At 41.0% G+C, this 18,654-nt stretch overlaps 1 protein-coding gene across 1 annotated transcript in view; it reads left to right on the top strand.

Annotated features, from left to right (window-relative positions):
* The first annotated feature begins 410 nt into the window (after positions 1 to 410).
* The window catches only part of PRDM1 (PR/SET domain 1), a 100,713-nt gene continuing 82,469 nt past the window's right edge, over positions 411 to 18,654 (top strand). The window contains exon 1 of the mRNA XM_063329865.1: positions 411 to 446. The gene's annotated coding sequence lies outside the window, so the exon portion shown is untranslated. The remainder of the gene's footprint in view (positions 447 to 18,654) is intronic.

Below are 18,654 nucleotides of genomic sequence, written 5' to 3'. Positions count from 1 at the left end.
AACAAAAAAACATTTCATTTCTTGAAGGGCATCAATAATTGTGAGGGTGGGAGGGGGAGGAAGGAGTTTAACTATTAACCTTTATCTGGGATCGTAAATGACTTGAAACTCGTGTTTCTGAAGCTTCTTTTACCCATTTGCTTTTCTGTTTCCCCCCCCCCCCTTCGCTTTCCTTCCCTGGAGATGGTGAAAGGTAAATGAAAACGATGATGCTCGCATTAATTGGACAAGCAGGCGATTTTATGGCTCACCAGTAAAAAATAAATGCTACGGGAAAGTTGCTGTTTGCAGTGCGAGCGGTGGGAAAGTGGTCTGGAGGGTGTGTGGGGAGGGGGGGCCGCCAGAGCAACGGGGCTGGCTGCGGGCTGTGCGGTTACTTTAGGGGGGTTTTGGTTTTGTGTTTCCAGATCATTCACTTGAAGACGCAGGAGGACGATTCGTGGAAGGTAAGAGAGCCTTTTTCCCCAACAATTATATCCTCTGGGGCCACGTACCTGAGTGTTTGCCTACCGCTCAGGCCCGCAGTGCCAGCACACTCGTGCCGGGAAGCAATAAATAAGGAGAATGCTGAGCTGTTGCTGGTCACGGTGTGGATACTGGGAAGCGGAGTGTTTTTTAGCAAGCAAATAAGCTGCTTTTACGCACCGAGATGCTTGTTAAGCTGATGAATTCCTCCGTTCCAAAAATATGGGGTACCCTTTCTTTTCTTGATCAGGACATAGCTTAGGAAAACAGGAGATGAAGAGTACAATGAAAAAGTTTCTGTTGCGACTGTTTTCTACACGTGGAAGTAATATGCTGAACTTAAGATGTAGGTTGTTTCCAACAAAGAAGTTAGTATTAATTTCGGTATGAATTGGGAAAAAAAAAATAACCTTGTACCGTCTTAATTGCACCTTTCCCAAATGTGGTGTTATGTTATTTTGTGGCACGATTGCTGTCTGAAGTGAAATGAAATGACTCTTACTACTTAGGAAAATAAACTGTCCATCCACCAGAACTCTTCTCCTTCCTAAAGTCTTAATGAAGTGAAAGAGGGAGATCTTGGGGAGGAGGCAAGGATGGGGGAGATACAGGATCATAAAATTTGGCAGATCAAGTGATTGGGGGTGTGTGTGTCTTTGTTAGTTTGTCAGCGTTGCAGTTACAAGCAAAATATGCTGTTCCAGTAAATTCAAATTCAAGTAATTTAAAATGAAAATTGTAAAAATGCTTCCCCATTATATTTTTTTTCTTAGTAAGAACAGCGTGTTTTACTTGATTGTCATTATTTTGTTATTCTCTTGTCTAGGAATCAAAAATACAAAGACTGAATAATACTGCTTATTCTCATGAGTTACTGTAGAAATCTGTACAGCATGCTCAGTTGTGAGGGAGTTCCTCTTCCCCCCTTTTAAATGAGTCCCTGCCAGCAACAAGTGTGTTGATATACTGATCTGAAGGACTTGGGCATGATGCCAACTCAAGCAATTTAAATGACATGGTTAATAGTGTCTCTACTGTCCTTATCACACAGTAGTTGTCTTTAATAAACTCAGTGAACTTCCAAGTGATAATCATGGATGACAAATTAACTTGAGTCCTAGCTCTCCTGTTCAGATGAACTCTGTTGTGCTCTGATTGATAAATACTAAATGCTAAAAGCAGATGAACTATAAGAATTTGCAAAATGTACCTCTGTCCTCTAAATATGTGATTTTTTTCAGGCAAATAAGAGCCAATTAGATTATCTGAAGGAATTTCTGGATTCTACTGCTAGCAGTGTCATTTTCTTAAGTTTTTCTGTAGTAATAAATTTATGTGGGACACTGCATCCTTCAAATGAATACTTATAGAACATTTGAAAAGGGGAAATAATTTTGCATAAAGTAGGTAAGCCAGTATAATATGTCTAACAAATTCAGACACTCTGTAATTCCTGTAAAGCATTTTGGATGGAAGTGAAAATGATTGTTCCATCAATTTCAATTTGAAATAGGTAACCTTTAAAAAGCAACTAACAGAATTTCAGAAGTACGCACACAGGCAAAGAGTAAGCTGTTTCACAGTGGGAGTTTTTTGAGTACCTCTAGTACTTTTCCCCTTGTAGAATTAAAAGATGACATAATGCGAAACTACAGAAGAAGAGGCAGAGTAGCACAATTGACAGTTTAACTGCAAATTGCATGTATGATTGCTTAGAGTATGATTTTTATTTTTTGAGATATTTGATCCTAAAAATATCTTTGCTAGATCTCATCTTCCTGATTTCCAAACCTGCTAAATCTTGCCAAAAGCCGTAGAAATGCTCATGTTCTCAGCAGCTGTTAAGAGCTTGCTAAAGCGCTTAATTATGATGTGTTTCATGTCTTGTGGCTGTGATTGAAATAGTGCCCTGTGCTTAACCAATAAGTTTGGAAATGCTGCTTTTAATGACCAAGATTGTATTTTTGAAAATTAATACATGAATGCAGATTGTCTGATGTCACAGGTCTGATTTCTTGTGGCTTAGTTTGCAAAATTCATTCCTTTGAGACTAGTGGAAAATAACTAGATTCTACCTGTGTCTTAAAAGTAACAATAGATAAATAATATAAATAATTACTTTCCTAAAAGCCTTGTACAAGTGAAGAAGTGACAGATTTTTTTTTTCCACTTTATATGTCACCAATCATATTACAGCCACAACTAAAGTTATTTAAGTGTTAGCTTTCATAAAAGTGAAAGACCTAACCTGAGATAGTACTGAAGTCTTATAATGAAACTCCTCTGGCCCAGAGAATGGGGCAAAGAAGGGAATGCGCCTTTATGTATATATTCGCGATGCATTAGATAGTTAATTTCAGTCATTCCTTGACAGTATGGATCTGGCCTATTCATTAAAAATAAATATTTGTTGGTTCCAAGTAACATTTGGAAAGATACTCGATGATGTGAAGACACAGTATTTCTAGAAACGCTTTTTGATAGCTGATAGGTCACTCCTCCTTTTTGGATGCTCTGAAGTTAGGATAGTGGCTTTCTGATACTCAGGATGTGAAGTTAAAAGTGATCTTCATTGTTAAGCCTTGTGATTTATGAGTTTTTTCCCTGCAGCCCTCCTCAAACCTGATAGCTCTTTCAGTTTCACAGTTGGCCTCATGTTCCACTTTTCTTTTTGCTTTGAAGGCTGGGCGGAAGCCTTGTCAGGGTTTGGAGTTGTACTGCTCCGTGCGGGGCTGGGTGGCTGTGCTTGAAACCATATGGGTGTTAACTCTTCAAGAATTGTTGCCACCGTTCCCGATTCCTCTTTTGTATTAAAACCAATGCTTAGGATCTCTTCATTAGCAGTGTAATGCATTAGAAACCACAAGCTAAACATCATGTACTTGCATAATGGCACTTTGAAAGGTAAGGCTATGAAGACTTGGGGGGTTTTTTTTGGTGAAAACAGGGCACATTAAGCGCACAGAAAAAGTGTTCAGGTTCAGAAAGATTTACAGATGTAGTATGCCTGAACCATTTCTCTCTAAAACATCTTTCCCTTTTATCCTCCATTGTTTGCCGTGTTCATCACTTAAGACCTGAAATTGCTAACATGCATAATAAGCACAATTTTACTACTGTGAGGAATGCCACTGAAGTAGTTGGAATAATTTTTGGTAAAGCAGTGCCCTGTGTTTGGAGAATGGACTTGCCCTTGTCTTTTAAGCTCCGCAGGGCAGGGAATTGTCTTCGAAGTATTTTCTGTAAAGTGCCTGGTGTGTCTGTGTGTGCCAAAAACTGATAAATAATAACAAACAGTAGTTGACAATTTATGTAGACTTTTTTTTTTTAATTATTATTTTGGAATTTGCCTATAGGGTACTTTCTAGCAAAAAGAAAAATGCCAGAGTGTCTTCCAGCTGGGGCAAGATGTGCTCTGACAGCGAGAGCAGCTTTTAATCGAAATAGAACACACATTTAATCGATAGTATCTTCTGTGAAGCCGTTGGGCCAAAACATCAACTGGCGTAAATCAGTGTATCTCCACTGAAGTCTGTAGAGACATGGCTGACTTACACCAGATGATGTGAGCGTCCTTTTTGGCTTTAACAGTTTTCCTTTAATCTTCTTGCCACTTAAACTTTTACTATGATCTGCCCACATTCCAGAAGTGTGGAATGAAGATGGGATAACATTTCCTTACTTCCCTCCTCCTTTGAGCCTTTGGCGGCTTTTCTTTTGTGTGATGGTGTATGTTTTATTAGTTATATATGCTCTAGTCTCCCCTTCAAGCCTGTGAAGGTAGCCGTCCTCCTCAAATCACACCTGAAAAGGAGTGTCGTCATATTCAGAAACACTCTGGTCTTGCTTAGCTTGCCAGATGCAGGTGTACTGTAAATAGCTTCCTGATCATACTGTATTTGTTACTAAAGGTTCCTAAATACTGTTGTTAGTAACCCTCTTATTAGCAATTTGTGTCATGTGAAGAAGTTTAGAAACATTGCCCCCCACATCTATTTCCCAGAATAATTTTATTGTGTCTGCCAAGCATCTTAATGTTTTAGTTACTAAACTACATCATCCATATGAAGTAATTGAAAATGCTGAGTGTGTACAGCTTGTGTGGTGGGAAGACTCAAATGATATTTGGGCAGTAAAGAGGAGAAATAAATGATTTTTCTTTATCTTCCAAGCCTCTAATAAACAGTTTTGAATGCAGTGTTAGTAAACTAGTTCTTGTTAGACATGGGAAAACTGTGAGTAATGAGCCGCTCATTTTCAAAAGCTCAAGCTAAATCTTTTTCTTTCCTATTGAAGTATAATGCCATTTTTAGAAATTCAGGATAAATATTTTTAACAAAACTTGTTAAGTAAAGCAGAAGGGTAATCAAGTTTGTTAGACGATTGCCCAAAACTGATGGTTTTGAAGAAAGATGGGATACGTGTGTGTGTGTGTGTGTGTGTGTGTGTGTGTTCAGGTTTGGAAGCAACAGAGAAATCATAAATCCTAACACACACACACACACAGAGCAGCTATGAGGAGAACGTGATTAACTGCCTAATCATATATTTTTGCTCAAACGTCTTCTCACCCTATGCCCAGTTTTTCCTGAGCTTTATAAACTAATAATATCTTCAGTGGAAAAAAAAAAAGTAATAAGATGAAAATATTGTGCCCAGATGCTGCACGGCAGAAGGTTACATAGAAATGTCTGTAGAGCCTGATAAAGCGTGGATTCTGCAAGTGGAAATGAGCATACTCCATTTCCTTTGAACTGACTGGAAAGTTACTTTCCTCTTTCCAGCTTGCCAGTTCTTCCAGAGCTATAAAGGATGGTAGTAACTAAACCTTTCAGCAACATTTTATTAAAGCAGGAAATATATGTAATTACAACATTTCAAGTGACTCAATAAAGATACATAGAAAACCAATAATATATGCAATAATTTAGTTCTTACAGGCACTCAGATGTCCATTTTCTTTTTTGTTTGTAGTTAGGAAAAACTTTGGATGGAAATGGGGCTGCAGAAGGGCAAGAGTTGACGCCAGAAAAGTAAAGCACATTTCAGAGCCTGTCTTGATTTTATTTTCTATCGGTGACACAGTCTTTGCAGAAAGTGAAAATATTCTAACAAAACTCTAAACTTGACTGTAAGGCTGTAAGAGTTAGCCATTTTCAAAAATATGTGTCTCTTCAAGCTTATGCAAGAAGACATGTTTTCAGTCTTTTTTTTGTATCTATTTTATTGTCAGAAACACTTTGCAGGTCTTAAATTAGTCCTAGTGGGACATCAGCTCCAGTTGAGTTATGACAGTTTATAGCAGCTGAGGATCTGATATAATGCTGACTTGAGAGCCTGGTCCTGCCAATAATGTAACATTCAATGAAGTCAGATTTCATAGTTAGCATGTTATGGTAAGGAAAATTGAACTTCAACATTTTTACCCAAGAATTTCCTAAAAATATAAATTTATAAGATGCTTTCATAGGAGAGGGAAGTCCTGTTATTTCACTGTTTTTAATGTTTCTTAAACTTCTGTATGGTATTTACAAACTCCAGCTAATGATGAAGAATCAAATGCCATAAACTTGCATTGTAGTTTGCTATGTCTAATGGTGATTTTAGGGTTGCAAATGCTTCACTGGCATTTATTTAATGGATAAAATAAATTCATTTATCTGTTCAGTTGTAACAGCAGCTTATGAATTGGAGAATGATTTCTGTTAAATATTTTCAAGTAACTTTCTTTTCCACCTTTTTAATGAAATTGCAGAAATGTACAAAAGACAAGAGGTAGATGTTGGCAAGTGATTTAGAGAAAGTAAAAAAGAAAATAATTTTTTAAGTGAAAATCAGTAAAGCTAGAAATGATTGCTTTTGTGTGAACTTTGTTCCTAAAGAGAAAAACACCCCCGAAAGATTTTTTTCTTTTTAAGTTTTATAAATATTGTAAAACAGTGAAAGAAATTATACATTGTGGATTGCTTTTGTCTGTAGCAAGGATTTTTTAAGGATAGATCTTGGAGGATTTTATATATTAACTACAGATCACTCCCGGCCAGTCACAAAAACTCTCCATGATGCCTGCTCGTGTAAGGTTTTTGTTTTGAAATCAAACACTTTTCTTTTTTTTTTTTGCTTCTGCATTATAAACAATTTGAGTAATATATGGGACATGCTACACTGAATAGCAGAACACCCAAAAGTTTAGCGGCTCGGGAGTTTTATCCTTCCACCCCTGCTCTGCAGTTGTGTTTGCGCAAGTTAAGTGTCCAGTTATATGAATCTGCCTGCAGCGGGGAGGGGAACACATGGGAAGGCGCAGACCGAAAGTTGTTCGTGTGGGAGTGTTGGCAAGATCAGAGCCTTGTACTGTAAATTGGCCCTCGTGATTTCAAAATTAAAGCTATAAGCCTAAAAATAGTTACCCTGAATTTAAATACGCAGTGACAGAATTGTAAAGTGCTCTTCTGCTGTGACTTTGTATGCCGAGTTATCTATTACAGAACTTACTAATGAAATTTAAAAAATAAATAAAAAAAAACCACTATGGAAAAAATATATCTGATCAAAGCGATTGTTAGAAATGACACTATTTGATAAGATCATCTACTGAAAATAAAGGGGGAAATGAGATCTGACTGAGGTAAAACCAGGTAAATAGCTTTCAGCTCTGCTTTTGTTATTCAAGAAGAAAGAGAAACAATAGGTGCTGTTTAGAGTCAGGAGCTGCCCTTCTAACCTCTGCTGCTCTTAAAATGCCTGAAGGTTATTGCATGGTTCATGGTGGCTTTTATGCTTGCGGTTCAACTTTTAATTTTCTAACAAAAGGAGATGCAGTACCAGCCTGCTGATAAACACAGCGCAGAACAATCGGAGAGAAAAATGGAAAAATTCCTCATGCTTTTTTTCCTCCTTTCCCGTTAGTGAAGTACAGTGGCAGATTTTTAACAGAAGGAGAAGAGCACTGCCTCCTATGTTAAGCTGCCAAAGCTGGAGACGGGTTTTTAAGAAGTGTTTTCCACATTTATTTCTACAAGGATAGGATGTGCTTTTACATTCAGTAGCCCCAGCCCAAACAAATGATCTGTTGCATGCTGTTACGGGAAGTGATCTGTACGTCCACGGGGGCTGTATCTATTTCAACAAGATTTCTAATTCTTGCTGCACTGGCAAAGTCAAGTCACGTTACCCTTAAATCCAGCCTTCGCAGCATCAAAAACTCCAGCTGCCTGGCCCAGAAGCGTTCCTGCTGAGCATGAGAAGCACCCTTTCCCTGCGAGTTGTAAAGCGGGGCACAGCGTAAGTAAACACGGACGAATCTCAGCCAGGGCTTTGGCCCTGTACCTTATACGAGCTGCCTGAATTTGTTGGAGTGATCATCGCCGATGTTTAGAATACCCAGCTTGCTGTGATGCTTTTTACTTGGATACCGGTGCGATCAGAGGAGAGAAGGGGTCAACTTCTGAAGGTATTGTTTTCCAGCACAGCTGAAAGTAATGGAATGTAACAGTTTTAGGAATGTACACCTGTGAGTATATAATAAGAGAGTATCTGTTTGTGTATTTTCCCCGCTGACATTCAGATCAAAGGTTGTTGTAGTAAGAAAAAGGGAAAGGGGCCACATGTCTCTCCAACTCTGACCTGTTACCTTGCTCGGTGTTTGCAAGTTTTCACTAGCAAATCAGTCATGAGCCTGCTTTGATGAGGTGACTTAACTTTCAGGGATTCACTTAGGGCACATGGATATCCAGTTAAAAAAGTGGCAGATTCAGTGATTTTTAATCACTAAGTGATTAAAAGAAGAAATACTATCAGCAAGTGCCGCCGCATAAATATCAAAACTGATGCCCAGTGCATTGGATAGCGCTGGGATATTGTCACGAGGATTTAAAAAAAAACTCCACCATTGTGTTTTGGGGCAGTGAGTGTTACTCCTGGATGACTGATGCCAGAAAGGCTGACAAGTAAGCTGAGAAACATCTTCAACTCTTTACAAACACATACCAGCTTAAGCATCTTCTTCGACCCTTTACAACTACATGCCAGCTAAAACAAAAAGCTGAGGAGGAGCCTGTCTCTTGCCTTCCAGCTTGCTTACAGCTAAAGGAAATGTATACCGAATGGAGGGGGATCCCCCAGGCCCTGGAAGTTGTTTAATTAATCATCACTTTCAGCCTGCTCATTAGATGGCTTTTCTTTTCTCACATGGGCAAATGAAAAAGATGATTACACCTGGGAGAAACAAGGACACCTGTTAAATCTTCCACTATTGTTAATCAGAGTTTAAAAAAAAAATAAATTTAGATTTAATTTTAGATATGCAGAATAAGTAGAACTATGCTTGCTTGCTTTTTATATAGGTTATGTTGGGTTTGTGCTGGTACATATTTGTGTCATAATAATGTATTCTATTACACCTCACAGTAATTCTTATCTTCCTTAACTGAATTTGCTTAAATCAGAAGTAGTAGCTTTTTTTTATCTATTAAGGTAGAGAAACTTTTACCATCAAATTTTTGCTCGCTTCCGTGACACATCTCACTTGATTTCTGTGTAACAAAGGTGTTTTACGTGAGAGTCAAAACTACCCTCACCAGAGTCTTCAGTGGTTTTCTGCTTCTGTTGCATTAACATTTTGGTCATGATCGACGTCTTGGCAGCTTATGATGTAATTTATCATGTTTCTTCAGCGCTGGGGCTTTGTCAGCAACAGGGAATTTCAGGAAGAATTTTCCATTGGCTCAAGGAAGCCAGCAGCAGCACTGTGAGAATTTTACATGGAAATCTGAGTGTAGACATGGCCTAAGGGAAGCTACTCGTGTGTCTGATTTTGGGGCACGTTTGGTAAAAAGTTGTAAGCCAGGGGTGTTGGGTAACTGCGGTCATCAAGAGCTTAGCTTGCTGTCCGTGCCCGATATGTGTAAGACCTCTTGCAATCTTTTCTCAACATGTTGTGGAAAGTTATTAGTGCTTTGATAATACACATTTTTCTCTTTCCCTGTGGGCTCTGCAGCTCCAGTTTGCTCTGGATGAATTCCTGGGGCGCATTGTTTGCTTACTGTACTCAGGCCTGGGAAATCAGTATCTTATGAGGCGATAAAGGCTGTTGTTTGGGCAGTTTGATTTAAGATGTTCTTTCCAAGATAGCGAGTCAAATCGAGTCCTCATTTTTGCTTCATACAGATTTATTCCACAGAAAATCACAAGCTGTGTATAATTTGCAAATGTTTGCTTTAGTTGCAGAGTTTTCACAGTGTGTTCTCCCAGTCGAAGGGTGGGGAAAAATATGCAGTAAGGCCTGTGACACCATTTCACACAACCCTCGGCCACATGGTTGTATTTTATTTTTTGCTTTCCATTGGCAGACACTAAAGGGGGTGTTAATTCATGGCCTGCTAATTGTGCTTAGGTCGATTCAGCCGTCGGCAGAAAAAAAAGGGGTTACCAGCCTTGCTGTTTCCCATGGCATCAGTGGTGCAACAGCAAAGCCATCAGCCTGGCTTCTCCTTTGCTTGCGCACTGCTTCTTCAGAAGGTAGCAGTGTGGTTGCTTGTCAACCAGTGGTACTGTGTGCTTGCTGTGTCAGCCCTCTATTTTTGGGTTGACAAGCTATGAAGTAGTGACTTGACTTTCAGGTGGTGCTGCTGTGTGTATCTCAGAGCTCTGTGGTAGGAACTAATTACCTTAAAGATCGCTTCCTGGAGCGATGTCTGAAGGATGTTTGCCTTCAGATGCTAACCTGTTTAATTTTCCCACCGTTACATTGGCTACGAGCAGGCGTGGTGAACTGTTTGCCTGCTGGACCTTGCCCTAGCCCATCAGGTTTACATCTAGTCCATCTTTGGCCATTTGGCTGAAGTGGCATTGTTCCAGAAGGTGCAGGTCCACAACAGCTTAAGCTCTCCCTTGCCATCCAGTTCTTGCCCTCTCCCTCGCTCTAGAGCTGGCTCACACCCATCCCGAAGGCGCCACCCTTACAACCCTCAACCTGCAAAGACACAGAAAATCAAGTTGCTTTCCTGCAGAATTATCTCCCCAAATTGGCTTTTCATGGCAGTGGACACGTTCCGCTGCCAGCAGCAAAGACGTGGTGGGGAGAAGGGGCAATGGTAGCACGGCCCCAGCACCGGCACAGTTTAGTTACCTTGAGAGTGTTGTAAAAATGGAGCTCTTTCCTAGCGCTGTGGTTATTACACATATTTCTAAGCAGGAAGGCCTTTTCATTGTTTTATCACATGTCTGTGTACATGAGAGAGCAAGACAAAAGCTAGGGACATTTTATGCATCACTGTTAAAGGGCCTGGGGGGGTGGCGTTTGTTTTAAATGTTATCAGAATCCTTGTGGTTGGCAGGGACTGAGAGCTGGTCTGTATTGTCATATTATTTTTCTTTATGTTGGAGATAATGTATCAGCATAACAATTTCCAAACTAGGAAACTACACCGCTTTAACTTAAATCCAAGGAACAAGCTCTGTGCCTCTCTGATTCCTGCTTTCTGCAGAAGACTTGGCAATACCATAGCAGGCATTTTTGGCTGAGGCAAGGAGTCTATTTGCAGTATTTATGTAAATATTTTTTTTTTGGAGGAAATGCCACTCACTGTACTTCATACTTAAGGTGATCAGCCAGTGGGAGAAAATGAGTTTTTGCTGTTTAGCTTGCTAAAGAAGATAGAACCCTTTCTACTTTTTTTTTTTTTTTGCCTTTTAGATATCAGAACTTTTTATCTTCCCTGTTTTGTTTTTTTTTTTTTTCCCTAAAACAAGGCTAAAGAACTAAAGTATGAGCTGTCTGAGTCTGGAATTTGGAACGATAAATTTTTTATTAAATTTGTTTTCTTATTTTGCTTATCAGCTGAAGTGTTGAAAAAATCAAACCCCCAAAACCTGAGTGTATGACATGCATAACTTAAAAAAAAAACCAAACAAACAAAACAACAAAAGTCTGATTAAAATACCTTGCCCTTACAATTGCTTAAGTTTTTGTCTCTTGATATATGTGGTGTTAAAAACCAGCAAAAATAGGTAGTGAGATGAGGGTTCAAGGAGAGGAGGAAAAAAAGCAAGCTCTAAGAGAAAAGTGAATTTTGATACAAAAATAAATGCAGCAACAAGCACAATGCCATCTGTCCTCAGAATAATGTTAAAATGGTTTTGTTTAAGTTTCATCCTCGGAGGGGCTTTGTTGTGTTCCAGTGATTCATAGGATAAAGTGATTTTTATGTCTTTTTCACTTATATTTAAGTGGGATTTCGCTCAGATAAACAAAGTAACACACACTCAAAGACTCTTTCTGCCTCATTTAAACACCCCACCTTATCAAAACTCCATTGCCATGAGTGATGGATCTTGGCTCTGGATGGGAGAATGAAGTATTCAATTACCTTATTTTCATGTGCTAATGAAGCAGAATGTGGCTTTAGGGGGTTTCTTTTCAGCAAGGTAGCCTGTTTGGCTATGCACATGCCGCCTTCTTATGTTTCCTTCCACGTCTCTGTCTACACTCAAGCGGTGGCCTTCATGGGCAACAGTGGCTAATCCGCCTGCCTGACAACAAGCCCTGGCTGCCTTCAGCCCAGCAGGAGCAGCCCTGGCCTGTAATTAGCGGAGCCATCAAACCGACTGTTTGGGCTCGAAATGACTTCTTTTGGCACCCCTTGCAACAACTTTCAATATGCTGAAAATCCGTGCAGGTTTTGTTTGGTTGTTTTGGGTTTTTTTCTCGTTTTTCTTTGCATCTTGGAGTTCTGATGTGAGCTCAGAAGTCCTCATCCCGAGCGGCAGCAGATTGGTACTCCAAAAACTCTGTCTGTCCTCAAACTGGAAAATGTACAGTTTAAATGTTTGCTGTAATTTGTTCAGCTGAGCTTAAAAGTGCAGGTGCATTTGTTACTGAGAGTCACAAATAAAGGCAAGTATTTTTCATAGCAATGTCACGCTGCTGGTGGTGACATGTATCCACGAGTGGCTCTTCAGTACTGGCACCCCCTCCTCTGGCATCCCCAGCGTAACTTCTGTCAGAGGCACTGGTTTAATGGGTGGGATCATTCATAGTTTGAAGCTATAATATACTTTAGGTGATAGCTCCTTAGCTGCAGTTGCACATCCTTTTAGCACTGTATAATTAAAGTTAACACATCGTGGGGGTTTTCCTAGCAACTGTATGCTAGGAATTACTGTGTCAGCTTCACCACAATAGATGATGGAGGGAAATAACCATTCGGGAGTTACTCACTGCCAGTTATGAAGTTGAGGAATTGGAAAAAGGCAACAAATTTCCCCTTTTTCCTTCCCCCAGAGAATAAAATAAGAAAGCTTTACACAGTACATTGAAAAACATATCCAAGTTTGGATTTTTTTTTTTGTGGAGAGTTGTAAAGAAAGTGAAGAAGTGACTTATATGGCTGTGGTAGGTGTAAAAGAGTCACCTTCAGTTCTCCTGTAAAGCATTAAGACGGGGGGCAGGAGCCTTTTAATATAATACAAGTTACACTTCTCCTCCCTAAGATTCATAAAGAATGTTCCTAAGAATTATTCAGCATCATAATGAATCTCTGCTCCTGCTAACTGATGGTAACTTGTAAGTAAGAGGAGGAAGTGTAATAGACACCGAGTAGTAGCATGAGTTTTGTAAGGTACACCAGGCTGCTGGGTGTTCTGTATTCTCCTGAAAGAAAAATATGGAAAAAGAAATGTATGAAAACAAAAACTGAAGCCCTCGGGTGTTCTTTTGAGATAATCTTTCACAAAGGTACTAAAGTAAGTGTAGTGGTAAAGTCCTGTCATGAATTACAACAGGTGAAAAAAACAGGAGGTGACTGATAATAGTCCTCGGCTCTCAACCTCGAAGAAACTCCTATTTAACTGGAGCTTTTAAAAATTGGTATTGGGAGGGGTGTGTGTTTAGGCAGAGAGAGATCAAGAAGCAGCTGTGATCAGTGGGGTTACCTGGCCAGTGGTTTGAAGTTATGTATGTAAAGGCTGCTGGGGGAAGATAACTCGAGAAGTACGCAAGAAAATTAGGTAACTTGATAACGCGCATTGTGGCTGAAGTACATCATAAACCAGATTTGATGGTGCAGTGATGTTACCAGTTCCCCTTCACGGAAATAAGGCTGATCCTGTGTTCTGCTGCAGCCGTTGAATACGGCTTCATTGCCAATGGCCCAGCCTGCACGGCTCCCAGGAAATTCATCTCATCTGAAGGAAATTCCCGACATGCTTCCCCTCCCTCCAGCCTTCCTCCCCTTGAGGGGGAATTTCCTTGCCTCTCCTGTATCTTTTGGCAGTCCTATCTCCAAAGTGATCTGAGGGAAAATAAGGTGTAGTTGTAGTTCTGCAGAGCACTGGCTGCCTTTGGCAACCAGAGAAGCATGCTGAGATGTGAACCAAGTCGCAGCAGCTCTTTAATCCCTTACATTTGGGGAAACAGTCCTGTGCTCTTTAGCTGAAGTTCGGTAAAAGAAGTTTTCGTGACTAATATTTTGTTTGCCAAAATGTGCTGTTCTGGAAAGCAAAGCAATTAACTTCGTTGGTTATGAATTCAATTTGTTGTTGTGGTTACAAGTTGGAGAGTTTTCAGTTGAAACTTTTTAAAGCTTTTAATTTTTTTTTAATCTTTCTCAAAGCACAGCATCTCAGAGCGTCCTTTTCAAAATAAAACATGTATTTTTTTTAAATACACAAATTTTCTTTGGGAACCCTTGATGAGACATGTTTTGTTTCACATTGCTTAACATTATTCATTTGTCCCAAAACAAAACTTCTTCACTGTGCCGAAAAAAACCCACCTCCCTCCCTTCTTAGCTGGTTTTGACACAATTCTCCTCCTCCTCCCCTCCACCCCCTTTTCTATGTCCCTTTCTTGGATCTGAGTAGTAAAGCGTCTGGTATCTCAGTGTGGCTTGAAATTACTGAAGCAAACTTTCCAGAATTTTGAAAAAAATAAAGGGAAGCGATGTAACAGAACGTCTCCTGACTTGAAAAAAGTGAACTTGTTTATACTGCTGCACTCAGCACTGGTCAGCTTGGCAAGAGCAGATACTTAATGTGCATTCAGAGCTGGTAGTAAATTAAAATTAATAATAAACTGCATATCTTTTATAAAAGTGTATTTCTTCTCAGAATAAAAATAAGTTTGTTACTTCTTTAGTTACCTAGGCTTTTAGCTTATTTCCCGGGTGTTTCTCAATTGAGAACATCTCACTAAAGTTGTTCATTTTAACTTGTGTCTCACTTTCTGGTCACCAGCACCTTGCTACACCATTTACGTTGGAAACACAGCAGAGGTGTTTGTTTCCATGAGCATGCTTACTGAATGTTTTAGAACTTTGTAAACTGTTGTGTCTTGGAAGACTCCTCTCAGAAAAACTAAATTTTTCATCACTTTCCATTTTAGAATGGTGATGACAGGAAAGAGAAAAAACATTTTATGGTGGTAGAGGTAGTATCTTCTATATTATTTTATATCGAGGAGAAATGTTGAGTTCACTTTACAGTGAGATGTGTCTTTGTATATTTAAATATGCCTAATTCCTAGGCATGAATTTTGTGTGAGAAGCAGTTATCTTACTGCATCTTATCTCACTGTAGAGGGAACTGTGAAAATTGTATGATCATACGGTGTAACTTTTGTATATAATAGGTATATACAATATAACCACTGAATTTGGAGTACTGAATTGTAATATTCAGTGCCTAACAGTTTAGAAGAGATTAATGTGTTTATTACTTCAGAGATGCACAGACTAGCAGTCTTCCTTCTGCCCGATTAATGTTAAATTTATCTCTACCAAGAAATATAAAGCAAACAGTCTCAATAACCAAGCAAAACCAGGACAAATGGGGAGAAGAGTATAAAAATAGCAAAATCATCTCAAGAAGGGAAGGCTCCCTTCCCAGTGAATTGATTGCAAACCTAAGATTATCATTTGGATCATGCTGCTTCTTGCATATCAGTAATCTTATGCAGACATACAGGGCCATTGGTTTCTATTGTGGCAGCATAGGCAGACATGTATCTTGGGGAAACTGAAAGCATTTACAGTTAAAAACCCATACCACTGCACTAAATTCAACCTGCAAACCTTCATGCATAAATAATCGTAAAGTCACACTTCAGGCTGCTTTGTGTTGGATTTCACTTCAGCTTCTCAGTGATCTTAAGGACCAGAGCAAGTAAAGCCACGACAGTAGGCTGTTCTTGAGGTGACCAGAATATGGTAAATGTCAGAAATCCACATCTGAAATAAGAGGTCACACGCTCTTTACCAAGCGCAGACGAAGAAAAAAGGCTCTTTGATGTGGCTGTAGCGTAGTATCAGCTTTGTCTCTAACAAGACCTCTGCGCTGTGAACTTGATTTGTGTGTAAAAGGCTGTTCTGTTGGGTGGAAGGGCTGATACAGCTTATCCTTCCTGTCGTCTCCACCCCCACCCGCCTTCTGCACCTCTCCGTGATCTCTGTTTTGGCTGGCTCGAGTCTTGGCCAGCTAGTCGTCATCCCAGCCCAATCACCTAAAAACCCCTGGATAATCCCATTCCAGTGCATAAACCAGAGCAGCCATAACAGCGATAAACAATTGCAGAGCAGCTGCTTATTGCAGGCGTACACCCACTGGTGATGCCTGGGGAGGGAGGCAGGGGGACCTCAGATGCTGCTGCCCAGAGAGTAGCACCTCAGGTGGCAAACCATGCCTCCCTGTCTCCCTCTGGTTCCCAGCCCACGGGGCAATTTCTGTACCTAGAGCAATTCATGCTTTTGCTGAATATGAATATTCATATTCATAATCATATTCATATGCTGAATATGAAGTATACCCCCTCTTTCTTAATATTAACGTTGCCTTTCACCCCACTGCTGCTCCTGCCCCTTTCTGTGCCTGGGGCAATACACAGTAAGTACCTAACGGCTCCTCTTTCATGCTTTCCTCCTGCACGGTCCTCCCTTGCCCAGGCATTTTGTCCCTGTAAAGGAGCTTTGTTTGGTATACCTGGTCTGGCAGCATAAGACAGGACAGTGCCCCTCTTTCAATCATAATTATTTACAGATTAGGTTTCTATACATGGAGATGTGAATATGGTAAACATTCTAATAAATACTGTCTTTTGTAGACATTAGATATGGTAGGAAGATGGTAAAGGATGAAATAACTAAGAGCCTCCAGTGGGGCAACGTCACTGCCCTTCTGCTATACCTTTCTCATGCTGCCATTGCCTTTTAAGTAGCTTTATGTTTTGGAGAAAAGGGGTTAGGTATTCTGCTAGGTAAGAAACATCCTTCCAGTCACGTTAATGTAATTAAGCTGTTACATGGATCATTGGTCCTCGTACTTCAACCATGAAACGGTGTTGGCCGGTTTGAGAAGAAAACCTCAGCTCCTGCATAGGCGCTGCTTGCATTAGGGCAGCTGGTCAGGGATGCGTGTGTGAGGGTTTTCACTTCATTCAGAATTTGGGCTATCCATAAAGATGGTAGAAAATGGTATTTAGTAGTTAGTTAAGGACATGCTCAACTTGATTATTGAAAATTAAGGGGGTCCCACATATTGCCACGGCAGAATAGCTACTATTGTGGTGCACGCGTCGGCGTGCTTTTTCGGTGCAGTGACGCAGGGTGCTGCAGGACAGAAGGGTGGTCCCGCGAGCCCTGCCGTCCCCGATCCCCGTTGCACCCAGAGCCAGGCACAGCACAGCAGGGTGTCAGGCTTGGGCTGGAAAAACACTTTCACAGGCTACAAAGCCTGGGTGTCCAGTTAGGGTGTCATTACTAATGCATTACCCAGGCGTACCAGTGGTAATAGTGATTTCTGCTGTCCCGCTCCTTACCTCTCTGTCCCAGAAAAGTGCTGATAATCTCCACCTCTGCCAGTACAGTACTGGCTGTGATGGTGTATAAAAATCATTAGTGACCAGCTACGCAGTGTGGCTGGATTTGAGGAAAATGCATGTATTTGGACTTGAGAAAGGAGCCTGAGCACCAAGCTGCCTGTTCCGCCTTTGCCGCGGGGAGTGCAAGGATGGGAAGCGATGGGTGAGGCGAGCCTAGGGTCCCCTCCTCCCACCCCATGGGCTCACGGGGCAGAGCCGCCACGCCAGGTAGGGCAATTATTAATTGTAAAGGAGGGATCAATCAAAGGAGATTAATACCTCCTAGCAAATTACTCCACCCTGTAATCTTTTACTTTTGGTTATATGGTTTAATATCTTCGTATGGTAGAGCATTAGCTGTTTCACGTGTTCACATCGCAAATCAGTTTGGTCAGTTCTAAGTCTGCTGTATAGGCACTTAGATCACAGCTGACAGGAGGGACTGCTCCTCCAGGTATCATCCTGCAAATTGCTCCTCCATGCATCAGAAATCTGGCTTTTCTCCTACCTGGGTAAGGAACAAAAGAGGAGCTGATAGAAGCTGCTCATTGCTGTTAGCCATGAAGCAGCCGTGACCTTGTTTGTTTTGAGCTAGTTTTCGGATGAAGAAAGCATTGACATTTCTTTCCCCTCCTTTTAGATTGATGGGTGGAAGCAGTCCTTGGGATTTGGCTATTTTCAAAACAAAATATTTGACCTGAGAGGTAATATTTATAGCAGGCAGCTAATAGAAAACACGCTTGCCCTCTCTCTGTCTCTCTTGTGTATGCGTGTGTGTGCACTGTGGGTTCCCTCCTGGTCCTGACCTCTGCCGCGCGCGCTGTGGCTTCATTGACTTCACCTTCTGTTCCCTTCTCCGGAGAAATGAATCACTGGAAGCAGCGGGGCTCGGTATGCGAGGAAGCAGGGTGCAGGAAGTTCACGGCAGTCCCGTGCCATTCTGACCCTCTGCAAATGTCCCCTCCTGACGGAGTGATGGATGGCGTGGGGCTTCTACGTCCCTCACTTGTGAACTCCAAAGGTCACCCGAGAGAGCGTTATTCTCCCTTTGGAAAGAGACCCCGGAGGGATGTTGATTTAGTGACATCTAGCAAGGACTGACCCTGTCAGTCAGTGCAGTAATGTCGTAGCAGGGAATGGTGTTAGCATTGGGTCACTGGACCTGAAGCAGGGGGAAGCGATAGGTTGGACCCCGTGGAAACCCTCCTCCCGGGTCACTGATTGGATCTGGCAGGTGGGAAAGGGCTATTTTGGATGAGGTATCTGGCTGATGGAGCAACTGCAGCCCCAGCTCCCTGGCGGCAGCAAGTGCTTTGCATTTAAACGAGGGCTGGGTG

Source organism: Chroicocephalus ridibundus, chromosome 3, assembly GCF_963924245.1.
Source record: "Chroicocephalus ridibundus chromosome 3, bChrRid1.1, whole genome shotgun sequence".
NCBI classification, from domain to species: domain Eukaryota; kingdom Metazoa; phylum Chordata; class Aves; order Charadriiformes; family Laridae; genus Chroicocephalus; species Chroicocephalus ridibundus.
This window is presented reverse-complemented; position numbering and strand designations above follow the sequence as displayed.